Raw genomic sequence first — 26736 nt, 5'->3', positions numbered from 1 at the left:
TTTCCGGAGGAAAAAGCGCCAGCAGGAAGATCGAGACCGTGAAGAAACGGAACAACTGTACCGCGCTAATAACACACGAAAGTTCTATGAGAAGTTAAACCGTTCACGTAAGGGCCACGTGCCACAGCCTGATATGTGTAAGGACATAAACGGGAACCTTCTTACGAACGAGCGTGAGGTGATCCAAAGGTGGCGGCAGCACTACGAAGAACACCTGAATGGCGATGTGGCAGACGAAGATGGCGGTATGGTGATGGACCTGGGAGAACGCGCGCAGGACAGAATTCTACCGGCTCCGGATCTCCAGGAAATCCAGGAGGAGATTGGCCGGCTGAAGAACAACAAAGCCCCTGGGGTTGACCAACTACCAGGAGAGCTATTTAAACACGGTGGTGAGGCACTGGCTAGAGCGCTGCACTGGGTCATTACCAAGATTTGGGAGGAGGAAGTTTTGCCGCAGGAGTGGATGGAAGGTGTCGTGTGTCCCATCTACAAAAAGGGCGATAAGCTGGATTGTAGCAACTACCGCGCAATCACACTGCTGAACGCCGCCTACAAGGTACTCTCCCAAATTTTATGCCGTCGACTAGCACCAACTACAAGGGAGTTCGTGGGGCAGTACCAGGCGGGTTTTATGGGCGAACGCTCCACCACGGACCAGGTGTTCGCCATTCGCCAAGTACTGCAGAAATGCCGCGAACACAACGTGCCCACACATCATCTATTCATCGACTTCAAAGCCGCATATGATACAATCGATCGGGACCAGCTATGGCAGCTAATGCACGAACACGGTTTTCCGGATAAACTGACACGGTTGATCAAAGCGACGATGGATCGGGTGATGTGCGTAGTTCGAGTTTCAGGGGCATTCTCGAGTCCCTTCGAAACCCGCAGAGGGTTACGGCAAGGTGATGGTCTTTCGTGTTTGCTATTCAACATCGCTTTGGAAGGGGTAATACGAAGAGCAGGGATTAACACGAGTGGTACAATTTTCAATAAGTCCGTCCAGCTATTTGGTTTCGCCGACGACATAGATATTATGGCACGTAACTTTGAGAAGATGGAGGAAGCCTACATCAGACTGAAGAGGGAAGCTAAGCGGATCGGACTAGTCATCAACACGTCGAAGACGAAGTACATGATAGGAAGAGGTTCAAGAGAAGACAATGTGAGCCACCCACCGCGAGTTTGCATCGGTGGTGACGAAATCGAGGTGGTAGAAGAATTTGTGTACTTGGGCTCACTGGTGACTGCCGAAAATGACACCAGCAGAGAAATTCGGAGACGCATAGTGGCTGGAAATCGTACGTACTTTGGACTCCGCAAGACGCTCCGATCGAATAGAGTTCGCCGCCGTACCAAACTGACAATCTACAAAACGCTAATTAGACCGGTAGTCCTCTACGGACACGAGACCTGGACGATGCTCGTGGAGGACCAACGCGCACTTGGAGTTTTCGAAAGGAAAGTGCTGCGTACCATCTATGGTGGGGTGCAGATGGCGGACGGTACGTGGAGGAGGCGAATGAACCACGAATTGCATCAGCTGTTGGGAGAACCATCCATCGTTCACACCGCGAAAATCGGACGACTGCGATGGGCCGGGCACGTAGCCAGAATGTCGGACAGTAACCCGGTGAAAATGGTTCTCGACAACGATCCGACGGGCACAAGAAGGCGAGGTGCGCAGCGGGCAAGGTGGATCGATCAGGTGGAAGATGACTTGCGGACCCTCCGTAGACTGCGTGGTTGGCGACGTGCAGCCATGGACCGAGCCGAATGGAGAAGACTCTTATATACCGCACAGGCCACTTCGGCCTTAGTCTGAATAAATAAATAATAATGATGGTGTTACTTTGCGTGGGAGTGTCGTGGGAGATTCGTCAAATCGACGCCCGGAGGCGCAGATCACAAAAGAGGATATTATGGATTTAATAGAACAAATTCCTGAACCTTTCATCCTGGTAGGTGAAATAAATGTCCACCATCCCTTATGGGAATCGGAAAATATCAGCGCTAGAGGTACAACAATAGAATCAATAATAAACGAATAGAGCCTGGTAGTCCTGAACCCACCGTTGTTCCTACCTACATAAACACCGGCACAGGAATCGGATCTTGCATCGACATTTGCCTCTGCACTAATCAACTTGCGAGAATATTGGAACTTACCGTCTGGATTCACACGGAGGTGATCATATTCCACTAATTATGTCGACATTGAGTTTTAAACCAGGAAAGAGTAGGCGCATATATTATTTGCAGCGATTCTTTAAGTGTGGTCACATCACCAACATAGGGAAGAAAGGCTCATCGGGTTTTGGGAGAATTTTTGGAGAATTTCTTTAAAAAAAAGTCTTTAAAAAAAAGCGGGTTTCCGTGGTTTGTTGGGAAGATTCTTGGAGAAATTTGTGAATGAGTTCTTGGAAAAAAAATTGAAAGAATTCCTTAAGAAATATCTTGAGAAATAATTTCCAGAATCATTTAATTGTGCACGACTTTCTGGGTGAATCCTTGGAGGAATTTTGAGGTGGGAATTTCTGGGAGAATTCCCAGAGGAATCCGCGTAAGACTTTCTAGATGTAAACTTCGCAATTTATTTTCCACTAGCAGACCCGACGAACTTCGTTTCGCCTAAAATTAATTTATACTCTGATTAGATCTCGAGTTATGAAGAAATTGGGGCATCATTTGTATGGGAGCCCTCCTTTCCAAAGCGGGGAGGGGTCTCAAACCATTTTAAGAACCTTCCCCGGCCAAAAAAACCTCTGCATACAAATTTTCACGCCGATCGGTTCAGTAGTTTCCGAGTCTATAAGGTTCAGACAGACAGAAATTCATTTTTATGTATATAGATTAGAAGTTCTTCAAGATTTTCTGTACAATTTTCCGGAACATTTCCCGGGAGGTGGGTTTAGTGGAATTCCATGAATTTTAGAAGAAATTCAGAGGAAATATTCAGATTGAAATAGAAAGAGTTCTCGTGGTTCATCATCTCAGGACCCACCATCAAGGCCACCAGCACATTGAAACTGGCTGGAACATGTAAAGTTTTTAATATATGTAGTTCCGAAGTAATTAAAGATGCTGCGCCCGCCCTCAATCGAGGGCTAACGCTATTCAGCCGAGTTGCAACGAAAAATTGCTCGTTTACCATCAGAATGGAAAGTGCGGTCGAAAATTGATGATTTTTCCTGACTGTTACTGTTGAAGTGTTCTACGATGTGATTATTCTAACAGAAACATGGCTTGATGACAACATCTTTTCCGCGCAACTTTTCAGGAACAGGTAGAAACGAGTAGAACAGCTGCAAACCTCAAAGCAGTGAAGTACGCATTGCTATCTCTGCTGGTTTAAACTGTTGTTTTGACCATACTTCTGCTGGCAGTTCTCTCGAACAGCTCTGGGTGTTACTCAGACTGTCAAAGCAAAGAATAAACATTGGTGTTGTTTACCTACCTCCTAACCGCAAGAATGACATGCCAAGTATTTCCAGACACATCGAGTCCATGCGATCCATTCAAAACAATCTTGGAATACAGGACCATGATATTCTATTTGGCGAATACAAATAATCTGCACTTGTTTGGGACCACTACACCACAAATTAATGGAATTTTGAATAGAAACGGGAGAAACGGTGATTCTTCATTGAACGAATGTGAACTACTCGAATGTATTGAACCTTTAATTTATCTTAATATCCGTTAAAGCCACAATGCAGCCAAATCCGATTTTTGAAGATTTGCCAAGAGATATGTTTTAACTTTTCATAAAAAAATCATTGGGTAATTTTGGTGGCAGCTCCCAAGGTAGATGACGCCGTTAGTCTTTTTACACAACTGATTACTAGCACTATATTTGGTCATGTTCCAGTCCATAGCCCCACTCCCAAGCCTCCCTGGGATGATGCTCGATTAACGAAACTCAAACTCACCCGAGTGTTGTATATCAGTTTTCCTAACTCGTAAAAAGTCCTCCCAATCGACGTCGTAAGATCGCTAACGCTGCCGTCAGCGATAGTCACAACGTGCTGATGATTGATTAGCGTATTCCATAGATCTCTTGTGTTGTAAGATACATCGTTGTAAGCTTCTTTAACTTCGTCATTGGAGGCGATGAAATTGTTGAAATGTATTGCGAAGAACTGCAATCAAATTAGGTCGCATATGAGCTAGAACCAAATCAGCGTTACTGGGGTATCAGGTCGAATTATTTACGAAAGTATTGCAGAACACGATGTCCATATGTCAAGAAACAATTCAACAATGCGAGCCACAACTACCAGATTTACAATAAGTTGTTATACCAAAGGTACAATTTGAAGCCTCAGGAAAATCGTCGACGAAATCCTTAAAAGTTCTGTACATTTTTTAATTCAAAACGCTAAAAAAATGGCTTATCGGCTCGCGATTATCATTTGCAGATGATCTTGAAATGTTTTTGCGCATCTGCTCAATAGCCGATTGTCACTTACTACAAGACCAGATCGATGCTTTTGCTCATTGGTGCGATCTAAATCGACTTGTAGTTAACCCGAAAAAATGCTTGATCATAACTTTTCTCGAAAGAAACAACCGATTACCTTCAACTACTGCCTGTTCGGAACGACTATTGAAAGAGTGCACTGTGTGAAAGATCTCGGTATTCTATTGGACTCCAAACTGACATACTCGGATCACATTTCATATGTTGTTGATAAAGTATCTAGGTTTCTTGAATTTGTGATCAAAGTAACAAAGACTTTCACAGACATCTACTGTTTGAAAACACTGTATTGCTCTCTCGTGCGATCTATGTTAGAATACTGCTCTGCGGTCTGGAGTCCAAACCATAATAATGGTGTCGAACGCATCGAATCCGTTCAACGTCGATTTATAAGGTACGCACTCCGCAACCTTCCCTGGAGAGATCCGCTACGACTTCCTCGCTACGAGAGCCGTTGTCAGCTGATCAGCTTAGAACCTCTGTGTATCCGAAGGGATGTATGCAGAGCATTAACCGCCGCCGATATTTTGCAAGGAAGAATAGAATGTGACACTTTTCTGCGGCAAATAAACATCAACGCACAACCCCGACAACTGCGGAGTAACCTAATGCTAAGACTTCCTTTTCATCGCACAAACTATGGACTACGTAGTGTTTCCATGGTTTGCAGCTTGTTTTCAATAGAGTGGCGTCGGCGTTTGATTTCCACTTGACGCGAGATGTCCTCCGCCGGTTCTTCACATAATTTTTCACCGACCAGAACAATAATTATTGACGCACATAGACTATAGTTAATGTATTTGTGATTGTATTCTATTTTAATCCTTGACAATGTTTTTAATGTAGTGATTTGATATTGTATTTATATATATGTATATATATATATATATATATATATATATATATATATATATATATATATATATATATATATATATATATATATATATATATATATATATATATATATATATTTTTAACCATCATTGGGGCTGTATTAAGTCTGTTGATGTAATAAATAAATAATAATAATAAATGTTTCTTGGAAACGATACTGCTAGCACGTCTACGTAAAAAAGTGAGTTCTTCGCAGTACATTTCGGAATGTGTTTTCAACAATTTCATCGCCTCTAATGACGAAGTTAAATAAGCTTATAACGATGTATCTTACAACACAAGCGAGCTATGGAATACGCTAATCGATCATCAGCACGTTGTGACTATCGCTGACGGCAGCGTTAGCGATCTTACAAATATATTATATTAACAATATGGTTCACTTCGAGTTTTTCCATATAACGAAATGGCGAACAATTTGCCGGTGATAACAACATCATCTAGCGAGCAAAGAGGAATCTAAACATGTTTTTTTCTAGCTTGTGCTGGAAAACCCTCCTGCCATCTTCCGGTGAGTAGTCATACAGTTGTTCGATGACATTTTACAGTGTGGGGATGTCCATACATTTTTCAATAAATCGATTACCGGAATATCGACTTTGTTAAATGCAAACACTACTGTAAATATTTCGATGAAGCAGTGCAAAGCAGACAAACTACACCTTTGCTTCAATCGTTCAAACTGTGAAAGCCGTTCCGCAAACATTAAAATGATTGTTCCACTGTAAACATTTCTATCATTTTCTTCAGCAAGAAATTTGATTAATTCTTTCTGAATATTATCGATGTTATTCCAATGCATCATTCTTCTTCCTCTTCGGTGTCCTAAATTCCTACTGGAACTTAACACCTGCGTTGCAACTTATTATGAATTGAAAACTTTTTGCTGCCCACCATTGATTGAATGAATATGTATCTTGAGTGGAAAGCCATGAAGATGATCATCCGATTGCGTTTTGTTATGTTGTGCTTATCATAATGGGTATGATTATTTTGTTACATTTAGACATGGAAAGTGAATTGAACAAGTCGCTTGGATTAAACGCGTCCAAACAACTTCGCTCAACTCACTTGAACGGACAGTAAGTTGAACATGTTCAACTCTTGGCAATTAAATTGCATTAAACTAAGCTGTTCAATTCACTTGCCCTTTCAAAACGTAGCATTACGGTGAGATATTTCGGCTAAACTTAATTACGCCTATTTTATTGTGCTTTCTCGATTTCGTATCCAATATCAGATATTTTTGGGATTTAATAGATTATTTTCGATACTTTCGCAAGAAAAACTAGTTGAACGTACCCGACCTTGCTCGGGATTATACTACAGTCGCTCTCCACATCTCGATATTGAAGGGACCATCGAGATAGGGAGAGATCGAGGAATGGAAGGAAAATTTAAATGGGTACTAGATCCAAAACAGCTTGTTGCTATGAAAAACGACAACAAAACAAATATCATTGCTTATTGTTGTTCTGTATTGTTATCGTCCAAATATTGTCTAGTAGCCTAAAAATTTGAACATATCGACATAAGGAGAGTGAATCCAGAACAAAATACGATTACAACACATCGGGATAGAAATATTTCAAGATAGGGAAGTTATCGAGCTGTAGAAAGCCAAAATGTATGTAGATTGAAGGGACCGAGGAAACCATCGATATAGGGAGAGATTTCGAGATATAGAACATCGAGATTTACAGAGTCAACTATATTTGGCATTCTTACTGTCAATTGTTGAGTTCATTCAGCACCGCACTCTAGATCATTTTTAGCGCGATCGTATAGAGTTTCCTAACAACTCGCATCAAAATAGTATTTTCACAATTTCTCAACTTTCTCCTCAAAATTTAGTGATATTTTATAACACAGCAGTCCTCAAGACGAATCGATTAATGAGAAACCCGTACAAATCGGTCAACCCGTTCGTGAGTTATATTGCCTCAAAGGAAATGCAAACTCATTTTTATATAGAGAGATTGTACCACAAACGTAATTAAGTTTTAATTGTATTTATATCAGACTCTCATATCGGGCAGTTTGTTCACAAAAGTACGTTTCTCTCTGTCAAATCATATTCACAAATTGATAACAATTTGGGAATTCTCAAAAATGGGATTATGCAAGCGAGTTAATTTGAAAAGAAATCATCATTGATTTTATAAAATCAAGATAATTCAACGCGGTGTGTGACAAAAAAAATGAGCATCGCTAATACTTTCACTACGTGAAAATATAGCTCTTATGGGCCAAACACATGGGAAAACTGTCAAAACGCACGCTTTCATTTCGTGACTATTTGAAAAAAATCTACCGAGGGGTCCCAAACAACTTTTTTTTCTCCCTTAAACGGAACCTTTTAGTTTTAAAACAGTCAATTATTTACCTAAATGAGTTTCCTCGATTTATTCTTCCAATCATCATATAAAAAATTAAGGAGGAATCGATTATTACCAAGTTATAGTCTAAATAACTTGTTTATTGAAGCTCAAGCGTCAAAGAGCATAACGAAGCCAAACTAGATAAATGTATGTAATCCTCTGAAAATAATGATATGGAAATGCTAATATCATATTCCAAACTTGGACGTACATGTTCATGATAGAATTAGAGGCGAAAGTATAGAATTGATAGTTCCGTTAGGATACGGCAGGCATGAAGAATGTTTTTATAGAAGTCGATTTGAAAGCGAGCGGAGGGCAATATTTGTGATGGCACATATCACACGACCTTCCTTCTGCCAAGCTCGCGTATGAAGGGGAAGGGAAGAATATCAGTGTGGAAGCTGATATATCTCCACTGGCTCCACTCTGAAAATAGATATCTTTTTCACATATATACCCAATTCTTTCTCAACACCTGCCAAAATTGAAACTTGTTATGCGAATACATAAGTTTAACAGGTGTCATAAAATTATTCAAAACGATTGATCATGCTAAACAATAATCTACCATAGTAATATAAAAGCCTTCCTTAGCCATGCGGTGATATCCCAAGCAACATTACAAGTTTTATTCCGTTCTAGGGATGGTTTTCAAATATCAATTTAAAATAATTGTAACAGCAATATCCCTGATCTCCCTTGAATATATTGATATTTCTCCCTAATATATTTATAATGCAAATCAACTACCAAAAAGTGTTTTACGTGGTGAAAACATTTTCTAATCATGAATTATTGGAACGATTAATTGAGATGCGGTTTACATTGAGTGAAAGCTGTTGAGTATTCCTTTTAGCTATGTAGGTTTTGTTTTAACCTGCGCTTGATGGGGAAACGTCATTAATAGTACAACGAAAAAATAATTTTCCCCATACTAATTTGCATGCAAACTTGAAACGGCTTGTGCTAAATCAGTTTTAATCCAAATGAGCTCAAATTTTCAGGGGAAACTCAGAATCAGATGAGTACTGTGGATCAAAATCAATTTTTTGAACCACCCTAATGCTCATCTCACAAGTAGGTAAAATATGTTGATCATACCATCCTTGAAAATGTGATAAAAATCGTTACGTTTTCAAAAATCCTTAAGTCTTGAATGTCGGAATTCCATCGTTTTTCGAGCTCAAACAATCATTTTGTAAACTCTTATGCATCTATATATCTATAAATCATAAATCTATAAATCTCTACGAATTTTGTTAATTTACATTTAAATTCAAAAAGTGTAACAAAACATAAGTAAATTGATCAGGGTCACTTCCTTGCTGTTAAAAAATACCAGTGAGTTTAACCATTGCCTATCGGTAATGTTTGCTCGCCAAATGTTGAATTCAATAAAGTGTGTGTGTATAACGATCGTCATATGTTGGGTAGTTTAATTATAACGTGTATCGTGTATCGTGGCGCCACATGTGGGGTCGCCAGAATTTCGTGAGAGTGAATCATATTGTTAATATATTATGCATCTCGAGATAAAATAGAATACTGCGGCTTCCTGCTGGTTGCTTCTTAGGTAATCGCAACGGTCACTAAACACAACAGTGTCAATGAAAATCTCACCCACTGTATGCACTTGCCATGATAAACACTCTCCATGTACTCAGTGACTCCGGTTGCCTCTCACTAATACAATCGAACACTGTTGTCATTTCGCGAAAAGCCCGTGGTTTTGTTTTGAGCGGGAAAATTCTGCCTATCTTTCAACACGGCGGCTATCTTGACGTTTACCTTCACAGTCGAGCCTGCAGTGTAAGACCGGCGCAGCATTCTAGAAAAAGATTAGCGCGACAATAGTACATTTGATAAAAGTGTTGCAGTCAAATGAGCAAACAGCAACATGGTGTGCGAAACAGAAAGCGAGTAGGTGCACCGGCATGGTCCCGCCGGATACAGTTCAACGAGCTATATCAAATTTATTATACATTTCCACAAAAATATGCCTACCACACTTCTGCTACAACATTCGATTTTCCATTTGCATTCGATTAAACATAATCGATTAAGTTTGCAAAAAAAACATCAAGCATCCCTATTTTTTTTCATGATGACATTTTGAAGTGTGTGTAAAACGATCGTCATATTTTGTGTAGTTCGATTTACGTGTGTATCGATCCTTTCGGACGCGAGTTGGCGCCACATGTGGTGTCGCCAAAATTTCGTGAGAGTGAATCATATTGTTAATATAGTATATTTGGATCTTACGACGTCGATTGGGAGGACTTTTTGCGAGTTATATCTTCAACGTTTGTAGTACCGATCGTTGAAGATAAAGCCAGAAGTTTAAACATTTGAAACCCTCGCATTACGGGGACCTCAAGATAATAATTTTATTGCAAATGATTTGCTTCGGTTAGGAGCTTAACCTTAACCCAAAGCTTAAGCTGACGGTATTGCACCTGCAGTACAAGCACAACACAGTAACTTATTATGGAAGAGCACAAGGTAGAAGGTCAACGCTGAAACTTCCTCACGCCGGAGGAAAACCTTTTCGCATGAAATGAGGACTCGACCGATCGTCGATTAGTATTAGTCTATATTTACAAACCAATTTTTCGTTTATTGTACAAATTTGTCACTTTAGCATATTGGTTACCTTTTGATTATAAGTGTTATGTATTTTATTCATACACGAACATTGAACATATAATAATCGGGAATTTATTTGTTCGTTCATACAACGGACGCGATGTGAACAACAATCTTAAATGGGTTCAACATCGCACTCGAGTTTACTGCAGATCCCAGCACAACGGACATACTGGCCGATTCGATGGTTTTTCTTTTTTAATTCGATAGACCTTCCCTCTCTTACTAACGAAAAAATAAATAAAATAGAAAAAAAATGATATTGATTGTACATATTACAAAGAAACATGGCTCCGTAAAGTGTTATACACGCCTGAGCCTACCAAATAAACGAACTTGAAAAAAAATCGATAAACCTGCCTTATATTTACGGGAATCCGCGGTCGGTTGTAGCAACTGTTTAGAAATCTAATGCACACTCACCTGTGTGGTGTACGTCTATAATAAACGCGCGGTGCCATATGATCTAGGTGGAAACCGGCGGTGATTATGTTTGAATTAATTTTTTTTCTTTACAGCTGATAAAATTGGAGTGCGGCGCCGACAGTGATCTAGCAGCCATCCTTGATCCAGCTTTATAATACCGACTTCACTATGAAAACATTGTATCCAAGGCCAACACGCTGATGAGTTTTATCTTCCAACTTATTAGCGAGTTTCGCGATCCTCTATGCCTCCGATCATTATACTGTGCACTAATTTACTCTATACTGGAATCGTGCTTCGTCGTATGGTGTCAATATCAGGCGTCGTGGATTAAGATTTGAGACATTTCAAAGAAAGTTTGTCAGACAGGCACCCCGGAACCTTTTTGGCGTGATCCGCATAATCTGCCGTTCTACGAAGAGCAATATTTCACACATACAAGAATCTTTAAATCACACTAACGCCATCAGCTTAGAATGGTCAGAATTTACAGATTTAAGTAACATAAACATGAAAAATAAGACGCGCGGCTACAAGACGGTAAGACGCGCGGCTACAAAGCAAGACCATGCTGAGGGTGGCTGGGTTCGATTCCCGGTGCCGGTCTAGGCAATTTTCGGATTGAAAATTGTCTCGACTTCCCTGGGCATAAAAGTATCATCATGCTAGCCTCATGATATACGAATGCAAAAATGGTAACCTGGCTAAGAAACCTCGCCGTTAAAAACTGTGGAAGTGCTTAATGAACACTAAGCTGCGAGGCGGCTCTGTCCCAGTGTGGGGATGTAATGCCAAGAAGAAGAAGAAGAAGAAGAAACATGAAAAATTACGGATTTTTTCCCTTTTTAACGAAAACTCCCAACACAACCCCTCCTCCCCCGCGAGGTATCTGCCCACCTATAATCAATCTTAGGTAACGTCGTGGAAGATGATTCAAATATCTTTTCACATCTAAGAAAAAAAATGGTCAAATAAAAATATAAAAAATTCAATTTGTGGTCAATACGATCCCAGATCACAGGCAGCGTAAGTTGTTTCGAGCACAGACAGAAGGTAAAAGGTGAAACAATTCAACTCTGTGTAGCCAGCCAGGATTGTTATGCGCTTCGACCACAGCGATTCCCACAGAAGTGATCTCAATGAGAAATCCAATTTCCCATCTAGTAATCATCGTCTAATCACTATTGTAGGACTCCTCTCCGGTTCGACAGGTTGGTGTAAAATTATCGTCTCAGCATTCCAGCCGGAAACCACATATGCAGGTCTGCATTCCACACCCTCGGCACAACCCGTCGGAAAAACGTTTGTTTGTATGTTCCACAGTCGTATGTGGGTTGATTCCCACGTTGCACTGTGCATCCAGCGAAACACACCGACTAACAGAGGGATTCGATTCAGATAAAGTGCAATGGATTAGCAAACGGTTTAGTAACTAGAGCACATGCAGGAAGCCGTCCCTATGTGTCTTCTTGCCTTGACTTGAACATGGCCCGAAGGCATTCGATTCCGACGAATTTTCCCAATGTGGTGCTCCGCATCCGTCGGAACCGCCACCTACAATATCGAGATCGACATTTGGAAATTCCCCGTGATCAAAAGCAACGTTTTCTTTGACTTCAGATGAATGTTATTAAATGTTACACTAATATATGAAATATGACTATCTGATAATGCATCTTCACAGATACACCTCGACAGTTAAAGCGTTCTCCAATAGTTAAATTTTTAAAAATTTTGGTCGGTTTAATTTAGGGAAGTATTTCGAGCTCGACAGTGAGGTCGTCTTCATTTTAGTCAAGTACGAGATACTGGAAACGATCTTACACTTGAGATCCAAATACTTATCTGTTAAGTCACAACATGTGGAAGAAATAATTAGAATAATACTTACTCGTTTTATGACAAGTGACTATTTATCGTTATATACGCGTCTTTACGCATAGGTGTGAACAATTTGAAATATTTCATGAGCACCGGTGCTCCCTATATTACTATGATAATTTTTGTATCAGTTTATGGCACATGTCTCTTCCTTAACAATATTTTTAATGAGTATAATATGTAAGAATGACATGTGAGAGATTCATATTATGAAAGACCAAGAATATCAGACTTTATGCAAAGCACAAGCAAAGCAAAAGGCTCCGGATACTATCGAATGTTTATCTTGCTATATGGCGGGTGTTTTCGAGTTCCAACGTTCGCAGCCAGCGACTGTGTGAAATGTATTTGCGAATGGAATGCATCCGCTTTAGGCGCTGTTACGACTGGATGCGCAATGCAATCGTAATATGTGTTCAAATGTAATCGAGGTCAAATGCATGTGATACCTACCTGATTGCAATGGGAAATACTCGAATCAAAACAAAATGTACATATTCTGGAGGTTCGGTTTAGTTGAGTGAACAAAGGAACAAGTTAGAGAATCTCGATATGATAATTTGAATATTCGTCTGGATGTTAGTGTGACATAATACTTCAGCAAGGAAAAGTGAAATATGAAATTCATATTTTTACAGAATATTGGCAATTTTTCTATCTTTTTTTTCAGAGATAGGGTCCTGGTAAATCATATTAGTCTAGGATGTAGCTTTGGCTCATCACACAAATTATTCAATAATTCAGCGATAATACATCGTTTTGTAGAAATATTATAGTCTTGAGGGGAAATTTCACTTGACTGCTACTACTGCTACCCATGTGAATAATTTTCTACAGCGGCTCTTGCTCTGACGCGCGCTCGTGGCTCTGCTGCCGACGGGAATTTTTTTGCTGTCACTAAGCGATTATAATTTGCACTTTAAAAAAAATCGTCTTGGCCAAAATTGTGATCCTTAAGGAAACCGATTGATTTTACATAACCCGTCTTCCCAATTAAGTGCAGTCAAGTGAAGTCTGCTACTTGTTTCAGGTTTTATTTCCTTCCATGCGAATACATTTTTTCAGCTTCTCCTTCTGACACGTGCTCGTGATTTTACTACCGACGGCAACATTATGCTGCCACCAAGCGATTATAATTTGCACTTCAAACAAAACTCGTCTCGGCTAAACCTTCGCTTTCACAAAATTGTGATCCTGAGAATCGATCTATTTGCAATACCAATGTGTCTACCCAATCATAAACTCAGGGCTGGTAGCGATGAATGCCGTTCAAAATAGTGACTTTAGTGACCAACGGTAACGAAAAAGTGACCAAATAGTGACTTTCAATCGCAGAAAAAGTGACCAAATAGTCACTTTTGTATGGAGTTTTGAACCGGCTATAGAACTACAAGTTGCATTAGCATTGTTTCGGTATAATTCGTAGATTGCAAACTAGTGTTTAATTTTTGAAATCCTTATCTAGAATACTATCAGAAATCAAGAAAAGGCAAAAACAACAAAAGCATGAGGATTACTGCTACTGGCCACGCCCTTCTTAATCATAAGGAGGGAGAGGATGAATGTAGAAGGCCAGTGACTGCGACACTCTCATAAGTACCTCGGAGTTGGATATAAAGGATGGTATTCGTTAGATCATCCAGAAGCTAGCATTGCGGTACCTTCCTCATATTAAGTAACACACCACCCGGCGTCATGGGAACTGGTAGTTGGTTACAAGTTGTGTCACAAAATTATGTTGATAATTACAACGACCTTTTTTTGTTTAATATGAGCTCAAAGTTTTCTGTATAACAGCCAACGAATGATATAAAAGGATCTAATTGATTCCTAGACGATGAACTATTTGATCTCACAAATCTTATAAATCTTTGGTAGGATTATTTGTTTGAAAAATATAAAGTAATAAAAATAATTCCTGAAAATACGTTTTTACCTGGTTTAACTGGTGTTACTATGGTTAAATAACAAATTTAAATGAAGTTTTCAGATTTTAAACTCTTAGCTTTGAATTCTGAGGAAAATTTCGAAAATACATTAAAATTGTGATCTTTTATTAGAAATCCAGAATTTCTAATGAACTTTAAATTTCTAAACGGCAGACTTTGGTATTAAAGTTGATTAAAAATGTTTGAGTTGAAAAATCTTTTAAATCTAAATAAAACATATTTTAGATTTAAAAAAATCCATCATTTTATTCACCTTCACGCTAGTTTTTTGGGTATCTATTCTTAATTTTTATAAGTCTGTATCAATCTCAGCAAAATGTCTGTATTTGTCTGTATGGAGTCTAGAAGGTACAGGAATTAGGAAATTATTTGAAAATCATGAACTTTCGACAACGTAGAATATCGAGGTTTCAATAATCAAAAACTTAGGACTTAGTCGAGTCAGATACTAAAGACAAATAAGGTTGCTGTTGAGGTCGAAATACGTATTTTGGAAGTTATTCTAAAGTTACAATCAAGTGATGGAATTAAATGGGATAATACGAGGGATAATACTATCTTGTCTTATGCCAAGGTAAGATATTCCACTACAAAGCTCTGAATAATGTTCTCATCAATATGTATGTTGTTACATTAGCATAAATTGATAATATTCACGCAATTTTCTTACTAAAGAGCTTAGTTCGGAGAAGAGGCACAAAAGGAATAAATCCGTTTGGAAACCCAAAGAACGGAACGGACATCTTTTGGGTTTACAAACGGAGATCCTTTGGTATTTCGAACTTTTTGGGCTTCCGAACGGAACTCTTTTTAAGCTTTTGAACAAAATCTTCGGCTTCGGAATCCCAAAAAGATATCCCTTTTACAGAAACGGAAAAAAAGCATTCAGAAGTCAAAATGGCTCTACTCAGACCTCCAAAAGAATTCCTTTCGAAAGTTTTAATACGTTTGAAAGTAAAATCCAAAATAATTTCGTTCAGAGGCCCAACAAGGTTTCGTTCGGAAATCCAAAGGAATTCTGTTTTGGAAGCCTAAAATAATTTCGTTCAGTAATATAATAGAATTCCTAATAGTTTCGATCAGAAACCTAAAGAAAGGACTTGTTTTGAGTTTACAAACCGAGATTTTTTGGGTTTTCTGAACGGAGCTCTTTTTGGCTTTCGGAAACAACTCTTTTGGGTTTTCGAATTCTCCTAACAAAATCCCGTTAGAGCTTCGGTAGGAAATCCTATAAGTATTCTAATCAGAATCTTCTGTCCAGAAGCAGAGAAAGATTCCATTCAGAAGGCCAGAACGGTCCAATCGAAAGTACAAAAGTATTTCTTTCGAAGGTCCAAAAGATTACGTTCGGAAAACCAAAAGTAATCCGTCTAAAAGATTCCGTTCGGAAGATCAAAAGTATTCCGTTCGGAATTCTAGAATGATTGGAAGTCCAAAAGAATTTCTTTGGGAAGCCCAGAGTGATTCCTTTCGAAAGCCCAAAAGAATTTCGATCAGAAAATCGAAGGGATTACGTTAGTAAACTCAAAAGAATTGCGTTCGGAAGTTCACATAATTCTGTACGGAAATCCATACGAACGGATATCTTTTGGTCATCCTAATGGAATTCTTTTGTGCTTAATTTTGGGCTTCCTTATGCGTTTTTTAGGTTTCCGAAAGGAATCAAGGAATCTTTCTGTTTGAAATTCTAAAAGGATTCTGTTTGGACCCAAACCGTTCAGAAGCCTAAAATGCTCAGCTCGGAATTCCAAAATGATACCGTTTGGAAACCTTATAGAATTCCGTACGAAATTCCCATAACGATTTTGTTTGAAAACCCAAAATAGTTTAATCAGAAAGCCCAACAGGATTCTGTTTGGCAGCCCAAAGTTTTTAAAAACTGAATGTCTGTAAAAGTCTGTAACTTCAATCAAAAGTCTGTAAAATGTCTGTAATCTGCATGATGTCTGTATCCAATACTAAATGTCTGTATAAATACAGACATGTCTGTATGTCTGGCATCCTTGGCCGCAAACGTCAAATCACTTGATGCACGGAAAATAATGTTGGTTGATTTTTGTGGTGTGAATGTTGATTATTGAAATCAAAGAAAATATGTAACTTTAATCGAGTGTTACATGCCGATATATATTTTAAATATGTTTAATGGTACTTTCGAGGCATTTCGGAACGTTTTATGCGTTTTTAAAACATTTTAGACTTCTCGAATATTCTTGATATAAAGGAATATCAACACTTTTCGCACAGTGCATGTCATTTGAAGTTTCTGACACTCAGTCTTCTTTTTCTTTGCTCCGCAAAATTAGAAGTTTTCTCTGTTCTCGCAATAACAATCACTATCTTTGTCACCGAAGGGTATTAACGCTCACCAACAGACGTGGTTCTGGTTCCGCTACTCCTCAATTCTTTAATTGATGTTAAACTTTAGCATTTTAACAAATTCCATTAGTAAAGAAAAAGATCATAGTTGATTTTAATCGGAAATAACCTCACGATTTCCACAACACACTTGGAACTTCTTTGATGCATATTTCCCAAATTTAATATATTGCTATCAAATTCTCATTTGATTTGGTTGATGGTGATAGGTAATAAAGATTTTTATTTTGAACATTTTTACAGCAGGCATTTTCTGAAAAATAGTGACTTTAGTGACTTCTGGATGTAAATAGTGACTTTTTAGTGACTAGACTCAAAATAGTGACCAAGTCACTAAAAAGTGACTGGCTACCACTGCAACATAACCAAATAAATATCTTGAGAAAATTTCACTTGGCTGCCACTGATGCCATCCATGCGAATAAATATTTGCGCCTCTCTCACGTGATTTTGCTACGGACGGTAACTTTATTGCGTCGCAAAGCGGTTAATTTGCACTTTGAACAAAATTCTTCACACAACAACCCTCCCTTGTATAAAATGGTGGTCCTGAGAAGAACTGATTAGTTTATAACGGGACTGGGATCGCTATCCACTATCCACGACATTTCAAATGAAATGCCACGCGTGCGGCCCATTAGTTCCTCCTCTTTGTTGATCTGAATGACGGCAAATATTGTGTAACCGTAACAATCACCAAAGGGGCGTGGCAACAGGGTTAACTTTATTGATTACAAGAAAGCAGCTTTTCCGCACGTGCGCCATATCGTTCAAGATATCGCGAAGAGCAGACCGCGGCAACGGCGAAACTCTTGCCGGAAATTTTATTCCCACCGATAGTGTGGATCATGCGGTCGTTATCTTCGACATCAGCAGCACTCTGAAGAAATTGTCTTGCCTATTTCGCTACGATGATGGCGACTGTGGCAGCACGTTTCTGCGCCTAGGTGATATTGCTTTGGACGGCAGCTTTCTGCTGTCACCAAGCGATTATGATTTGCACTTTAAACAACCTTCGCTTTCATAACACTGTGTTAAATATCATATCACTTAACCGCACAGAACCGATTGATTTCCAATAATTCGCCTTCCAAGTCACAAACAGTAACAACACCAAATAAGAATCTTGAGAAAATTTCACTTGGCTACAACTGGATACTGATGTCAAGGATGTTAACGATCATTCAGTATTTTGCGTTCGATCATTTAGTATTTTGTCAATAACACATTCCAGAAGCTGAATTTCGAAATATGTTGTATGGTGGACTTCTAGTGCGAAGGTTTTTCTACAACTCTGTCTAATGGTTCGTTGAATTCCACTAGTAACGGAGTTATGGCTATAGTTTCAGTTACTTACATAGACTAAATGATAACAAAATTCCAATCATTTAGTTTAAGTTACTGCAACTAGCGCTCTAACTCCGTTATTAGTTGAATTCTAATAACGAACTATTAGGCAAAGTTGTAGAAAAACCTTCCCACTAGAAGTCCACCATACAACATATTTTTAAATTTAGCTTCTGTAATGTGTTATTGACAAACTACTAAATGATCGAACGCAAATTACTGAATGATCGTTAACATCCTCGACTGATGTCATCCATGCGAATAAATATTTGTGGCGTCTCAACCCGACGCGTTTTCGTGATTCTACTACGGACGACAATTTTCTGGCGTCACAAAGCGAATAATTTGCACTTTGAACAAAATTCTTCACACAACAACCTTCGCTTGTATAAAATGGTGGTCCTGAAAAGAACCAATTTATTGGTCCTGCAACAAAACCAGATCCAGAACCATGCATGAAAATGTCACTGCAGTGGCGCTGACGCCGACGATAGCCACTCGATAGTTTGTCGCTTAACCCGCTACCGATGCAGAAACCACCCCCTTCGATGCTAGGACCGCTACCAACGCCATCGTTCTGTGTGCTCTTCGTTCCCGCCCTCCGTGACCATTCACCGTAGATTATCGTACAGAAATAATGCGCGAATCATGGGCGTTTTTATACCCGGAGAAAATGTAACGTACATCATTCTGATGTCCGTGTTGGGAATGGATGAAAGAGGATTGGTTGGTTTGGATATTTTACTGGGTAGGACAAGAATTGAAATTTTCAAAAGTTTATCGTAAATAATCAAAAGTTTCAATGAAATTGACAAATTGCTGGAGAGTTTCCGAGTCGATAGATATATAAATCTCGAAAATCCATCAAAAGATAAAGGCTCTATTAACGTTCAAAATTTTACATGATTTCGTGACGGTTCCCAATTTTAGATTCTGATTTGACACCCAGTACACCCGTCAAAAGATTCAATGTAGGAGAATGAAATCGGCCTAAGATCGAACCCACGGCCTCCTGCGTATTAGGGAGAAACTGTAGCCATATGACTACCAAGCGCACTTTTCCGAATACATTAGTTTTCAAATACCAAATAACTGTAAATGACGGCACTTTTAAATCCCACATATCCGGAGATATCTAACAAAACGGGTTGTCTCATATATCACCACCCAGCGGATGTAATCTGAACTAAACAGTTTTTCAGTATATTGGTTTTCATCCTCGGACATTTGTGTAGAAGACAGCTACTCTTCAATATCACAGATGCGGGGATATATAACCAAACTGATAGTCTCACATGCACTAGCACTACTCTGTGGATGAATTAAAAATTTAAACAATTTCTCAACAATTTGGTTTACAATACCCGGACAACTTTGTAGAAGACGGACTGTTTTGGAAAAAGAGATGTGGCATAACTTATGATTAGCCATTGAAGAGCCCCTTATTCCGTTGTTATGTATGTGTCATACTTATTCCTATACAAGTCCCTATAGGGAAAGCCCTCAATAAACGGTTATGTTTGCGTCCGAATAGCTCGTCATTCTTGCATTTACTAGTTTCCCATCATACTATTTTCAGGTATCGATTCTTGGTTAAGTATTTTTGAGGCAACCCGCAACGGACGTATACAGGGACACGGCAGGTATTTCCGTCCATCGTCGTAGGGGCTAAAACCAACGAAAGCAACGTACATTTGCTAGAACTCCACTATAGCAGAACGTTTCTCCTGAGCTTACGATTTGGTACATATGAGTTTTACAAAAAAGCGTCTCTTTTATTGGTTTTCGAGACTATGACGAACAGACGAAAATACCTGCCGTGTCCCTATTCGAGCAATGCTGCCTGCCTGCCTGCCGCCTGCGTCGATGACAGCAAGAATCAGTGATTTGTTCAATTCCTGAATTGTAATGAATCCTAGAGCATGGCAATGCTGTATATGGTTAAATATTCCATATCGGAGTCCACTTCTGGTGGTCTCCATCTGCTTCAGTCACAGACGGCGAAATACAGCTACCGGAAGCCGGGATACTTCGCACTAACTCGATTATGTGCACAGTCATCCGCAAATAAACAACATCATTAATTTGCATTTTGCCCGACAAACAAGTCGCTCCACCATTCGCGTGCTTCCTGGAGTGCAGATGTTGATAGATTTTTTGTTCGTTGAGTTCCATGCTGTAGTTGCTGCTGCTGCTGGTGCTGCTGATGTGACAACCATCTATGGGCGCACGGTGTTGCTGCGAGGTGTTGTCGAATCTTGCGAAGGTGATGGTAAGCAAACAAAAGAACGCGGTGAGCATAATCTGTTGGGTACCTACAGACTACATAGTCGCCGAGCAAGGACACTACACCCCACTTAAAATTACTTCCGTAGCAAATTGGGGCGACAAGATTTTGATGGTTTGAATTAATTTGACACCCACAACATTATGAGAAATTTTCTGGAAAACGAATGGTCAAAACTGGATTGTTAGGAGGTGTATTTTTGACACACATTTCAGTAAAATTAGAAAATTATCGATTCATGTCAATTCATGAAAAAAAAAATAAACTCAGATCCCAAAAACATCAAATGATTGTTTGACGATTACTGCACAGAACAGTTTACCATTTAATAACATCTCGAGTCTAACAAGGAAATGAGGGAGGTTTTTATTTCCGAATTTTTGCCAACCGGTAGCTCGGCGTTCACCCACCATCGTCATGGCTTTCAGTCTATAGTCTGACGCGAGAAGGGAGGCCAATTGCGATAATGAGCGAATCCTAAATTGCTTCAGGACAAAAGAAGAGATTTTCTTCTTCGATCTACCGCCACTACGCCGTGTCGGAGAACGTGAGGATGTGAATCGTGATGAGATGATGTCGATAGCGGTCTCAAGACCTTATGCTAATGAATCGAATTATGTCGCATCAATTTTCATCTAAAGTGGGTTGCTGAAGAGCCGTTGGGAGACATTTCGTTTGCTTTTTCTTCCATTTGTGCAGGAACCGTTTCCAATGTGTCGAGCCCTGATCAGTAATGCGATTAGGATTGATGGAATAAAATGGATAGGATTTTGCTTGGGATTTTGTCACTTTGAAGAAACCTGAAAATATTGTACATTTTTAGACGGTATTGAAGAATGCCAATCCAGTGTGATAGTTGGAAATTTTGCTTACATTTAAAGGGGTTTTGAAAAATCTAATGCCAATCGGAACACATTAAATAATAGGATAAAAACAAAAATAAAAACCGCCAAGAACCATCAGTTATTCTAAAAGACGTTTGTTCGATCCGAATACTGTCTCAAGGGAAGCGGAAAAATCAATGCCCGGAAGACAAAGTCAAACAGAACCAAAATCAAATAAAATAAAGACCAAGCAGGAAAAATGAATATAGCATTCAAATATACACACAAGAACGCCTTCTCCAGTCAGCAGACGGGGAAAAGTTGGGAAATATTCGCCATTTGACTTGTCACCGTCCGTCGTCGTCGCATTCATAGCAAGCGTTGCGTTACCAGCTGCTGTCGGCGAAATCGGAGAAGGAAATATGATTTGGCTGCTGTGCCTACTTTGTGCCTTTCGCCGTCGCCGTTGCCGTTGCCGCAGTCTTAGATCCTAAATCGATAAACCTCATTCATTCCGATCATTCCGGCTGGTTTCGCACGATTGGGTGGCAGCCGACGACGTTATGCTTTGTCCGTCGAACGTGGTCTGCTGAATGTTGGGCGGAATTAGTGTTCGATTTTGACCATCACCTCCTGGGAACGAGCGCTTGTTTATAAATAAACTTAGTCGGTCTTTTGCTTCAAGGCAAATATTTTTCCAGGAAAATAATAACGAAAAGTGTCTACCAATTTACGAGGAATTTTTCCATACAATGGAGATTTTTTGTTGGTTCGGGGAATAAGGTTTCCTAGGAGTCAGCAAAGCTGCACAATCTGCAAAACAAATTGAAAAATCAGGCAGGACAAAACAAAATAGATAAATCTACATTATGAAATTTGATAACCTATCCATTTATCATGTATTTTGATGAAAAGCAGCCCTAACAGATAGGTAAATTATATTTTTTTAGTTTAAATGAATCGCCTACTTTAAACATGCTAACTGCGGCAAACTAGGAGGCGAAAAGCATCTAAGGTTTGATTTCTCAAAATTTAGCACCTTCATCGAAAAAATATCTGGTAGGCGTAGTAGCGGACACCTTCCTACAGAACCGGTACCAAATAGTATTTCTTGAAAAGTTTCTAATTTTGAGAAAACCCGCGTTAGATGTCTTTCAAGAGGCTCGGAAGCCTCCTTTCAAGAGGCTCGGAAGCCTCCTTTCAAGAGGCTCGGAAGCCTCCTTTCAAGAGGCTCGGAAGCCTCCTTTCAAGAGGCTCGGAAGCCTCCGTTCAAGAGGCTCAGAAGCCTCCTTTCAAGAGGCTCAGAAGCCTCCTTTCAAGAGGCTCAGAAGCCTCCTTTCAAGAGGCTCAGAAGCCTCCTTTCAAGAGGCTCAGAAGGCTCCTTTCAAGAGGCCTCAGAAGCCTCCTTTCAAGAGGCCTCAGAAGCCTCCTTTCAAGAGGCTCAGGCCTCCTTTCAAGAGGCTCAGAAGCCTCCTTTCAAGAGGCTCAGGCCTCCTTTCAAGAGGCTCAGGCCTCCTCCTTTCAAGAGGCTCAGAAGCCTCCTTTCAAGAGGCTCAGGAAGCCTCCTTTCAAGAGGCTCAGAGCCTCCTTTCAAGAGGCTCAGAAGCCTCCTTTCAAGAGGGCCTCAGAGCCTCCTTTCAAGAGGCTCAGAAGCCTCCTTTCAAGAGGCTCAGGAAGCCTCCTTTCAAGAGGCCTCAGAGCCTCCTTTCAAGAGGCTCAGGCCTCCTTTCAAGAGGCTCAGAAGCCTCCTTTCAAGAGGCTCAGGCCTCCTCCTTTCAAGAGGCTCAGCCTCCTTTCAAGAGGCTCAGCCTCCTTTCAAGAGGCTCAGGAAGCCTCCTTTCAAGAGGCTCAGAAGCCTCCTTTCAAGAGGCTCAGAAGCCTCCTTTCAAGAGGCTCAGAAGCCTCCTTTCAAGAGCTCAGAAGCCTCCTTTCAAGAGGCTCAGGAAGCCTCCTTTCAAGAGGCTCAGAAGCCTCCTTTCAAGAGGCTCAGGCCTCCTTTCAAGAGGCTCAGAAGCCTCCTTTCAAGAGGCTCAGAGCCTCCTTTCAAGAGGCTCAGAGCCTCCTTTCAAGAGGCTCAGAAGCCTCCTTTAAGAGGCTCAGAGCCTCCTTTCAAGAGGCTCAGAAGCCTCCTTTCAAGAGGTTCAAGCCTCCTTTCAAGAGGCTCAGAGCCTCCTTTCAAGAGGCTCAGAAGCCTCCTTTCAAGAGGCTCAGAAGCCTCCTTTCAAGAGGCTCAGAGCCTCCTTTCAAGAGGCTCAGAAGCCTCCTTTCAAGAGGCTCAGAAGCCTCCTTTCAAGAGCTCAGGCCTCCTTTCAAGAGGCTCAGAAGCCTCCTTTCAAGAGGCTCAGGCCTCCTTTCAAGAGGCTCAGAAGCCTCCTTTCAAGAGGCTCAGGCCTCCTTTCAAGAGGCTCAGGCCTCCTTTCAAGAGGCTCAGAGCCTCCTTTCAAGAGGCTCAGGCCTCCTTTCAAGAGGCTCAGGAAGCCTCCTTTCAAGAGGCTCAGAAGCCTCCTTTCAAGAGGCTCAGAGCCTCCTTTCAAGAGGCTCAAGCCTCCTTTCAAGAGGCTCAGAAGCCTCCTTTCAAGAGGCTCAGCCTCCTTTCAAGAGGCTCAAGCCTCCTTTCAAGAGGCTCAGAAGCCTCCTTTCAAGAGGCTCAGAAGCCTCCTTTCAAGAGGCTCAGGGCCTCCTTTCAAGAGGCTCAGAAGCCTCCTTTCAAGAGGCTCAGGCCTCCTTTCAAGAGGCTCAGAAGCCTCCTTTCAAGAGGCTCAGAGCCTCCTTTCAAGAGGCTCAGAAGCCTCCTTTCAAGAGGCTCAGGCCTCCTTTCAAGAGGCTCAGAAGCCTCCTTTCAAGAGGCTCAGAAGCCTCCTTTCAAGAGGCTCAGAAGCCTCCTTTCAAGAGGCTCAAAGCCTCCTTTCAAGAGGCTCAGAAGCCTCCTTTCAAGAGGCTCAGAAGCCTCCTTTCAAGAGGCTCAGAAGCCTCCTTTCAAGAGGCTCAGAAGCCTCCTTTCAAGAGGCTCAGAAGCCTCCTTTCAAGAGGCTCAGAGCCTCCTTTCAAGAGGCTCAGAAGCCTCCTTTCAAGAGGCTCAGCCTCCTTTCAAGAGGCCTCAGAAGCCTCCTTTCAAGAGGCCTCAGCCTCCTTTCAAGAGGCTCAGAAGCCTCCTTTCAAGAGGCTCAAGCCTCCTTTCAAGAGGCCTGAAGCCTCCTTTCAAGAGGCTCGGAAGCCTCCTTTCAAGAGGCTCGGAAGCCTCCTTTCAAGAGGCTCGGAAGCCTCCTTTCAAGAGGCTCGGAAGCCTCCTTTCAAGTGGCTCGGAAGCCTCCTTTCAAGAGGCTCGGAAGCCTCCATTCAAGAGGCTCGTAAGCCTGCAATAGAACCATGGACATAATTATACTTAGCTCACAGAGTTTTTAATTTACATCAATGTTGTGTTTTTCAAAATTTAGTTTTAGGTAGGGGAATTCGGACAAAAGTTTCATTTTGCTGAACAGATCATATGCTGTATGCGACATCTTACTTCTTACTAATCGAACCTCACTCCCCTATGCTTTTCACTACAAAAAAGAGCAATGAAAAGTGAGAAATGAGAAGTGAGAAGTGGGTAGTGAGCCATCACATTTATTATTTCCCACTCCTCATTTCTTACTTCTCACTGTTAAAAGTAAGAAAAGCAAAATGAGAAGTGAGAAAGAAAAAGAGTAATAAGTGATTAGTTTTCAATTTAATCTCATCGACAGCAGTAATAACTACTGCGAAAAGTGAGGATTGAGAAGTGAAAAACAAGGAGTCAGAAGGGAAAAATGAGACGCCCTAATTTTTACTTATCACATCTTATATGCTACTTGAGATACGAGAAATAAAAGGCGAGAAATGAAGCGTGGGAAATAAGAAGTGAGACATTACCTTTCCCACTCTTAATCTTCATTTCAAACTTCTCACATGAGAAGTAAGATATCTCTTATTTCTCACTTCTTACTTCTTAGCGTCTACTTTCACTTCTCACTTCGCACTGTGAGAAGAGAGAAGTATCAAGTGACAATTATGAAGTCGCAATCTCACTCTCTCTTTTCACTCCTCATTTTCACTTGGCAGCTTACACTTCTCTTTATTTTACAGAGAGAAGTGTGAAATGATAAATAAGCAGCAATAAGTGAGAAATGAGACGTCTCACTTCTTACCATGTGCAATGAAAAGCAGGAAATGAGAAATGATAAGTGAGAAGTATGGAGTGAAACGTCTATTTTCTGTTTTCTCACTTCTCATTTTTATTTCTTATTGATCTGTTATCATTGATCACTACATATTTGTTATATTCACTATTGTTTGGTCAAAAGACAAGCAAAACTATTAATTGCATATTATTCGGCAGCTCTGCCGTACGAAAACCATTTTTTTGTTAAATATCTTGGCTGTGCATATGCACAGCACATGTTTCGAAATGGACAAATTGATATGAAATTTGCGAAAAAGAATCCACGTGTCTTGGAGGGACTCGAACCCTAAACCTCCTACTAGGAGGAGTAGGAGGTTGAGGGTTCGAATCCCTCCAAGACACGTGGATTCTTTTTCGCAAATTTCATATCAATTTGTCCATTTCGAAACATGTGCTGTGCATATGCACAGCCAAGATATTTAACAAAAAAAAGCAAAACTATATTTATGGCCAAACGATCCGTTCAGCCATATGACGGTTCGGATAAACGACAGTTTCACCAGTTTGACCAAATCGGCCGAATGACATGGCTTTTTCGGACAAACGGCATTTTCGGTCAAACGACATTTCCCACCCACATTTGAAGTCAAATGATCAATTCGGCCAAACATCTTTTTCGGCCAAATGTTCAGTTAGCATTAATATGACATTTACTTCCAATTGATTTTCGGCCCAATGGTTCATTCGGCCATATGAAGTACAACTTTCGACCGGCACTCTGCCAATTAGCTTTTGCCTTATGAATTTCGATCAAACGGCTCTTCCCCCAAGCAAATAGTTGTTTGTAGTGGGAAAGAATGTATATATGTAGCATGACAATTGATATGACATATAAAATTATTTCAATACTCTTTTATTAATTGGCGTATGTAAGGTGTGAGGAGGGATTTCAAATTAGTGATAATTTGATTTTTGAAATATAATTTGGGAACGTACTATTACAGGTCAAAGACAATATCTTATGAAATGTATTTATGGGAATTGTGTTTAACAATTTTTAAGAAAATTAGAATTTTATTTCTG

General features: G+C 40.2%; 1 long non-coding RNA gene across 1 annotated transcript in view; it reads right to left on the bottom strand.

Moving 5' to 3' along the window:
• Positions 1-26736, bottom strand: part of LOC134213950 (uncharacterized) — a 555234-nt gene that overhangs the window by 205027 nt on the left and 323471 nt on the right. The gene's annotated exons all lie outside the window — the stretch shown is intronic.

This window comes from Armigeres subalbatus, chromosome 2 (genome assembly GCF_024139115.2).
Source record: "Armigeres subalbatus isolate Guangzhou_Male chromosome 2, GZ_Asu_2, whole genome shotgun sequence".
NCBI lineage: Eukaryota > Metazoa > Arthropoda > Insecta > Diptera > Culicidae > Armigeres > Armigeres subalbatus.
The sequence above is the reverse complement of the archived record's forward strand: the minus strand, read 5'-3'. Positions and strand labels throughout refer to the sequence as shown.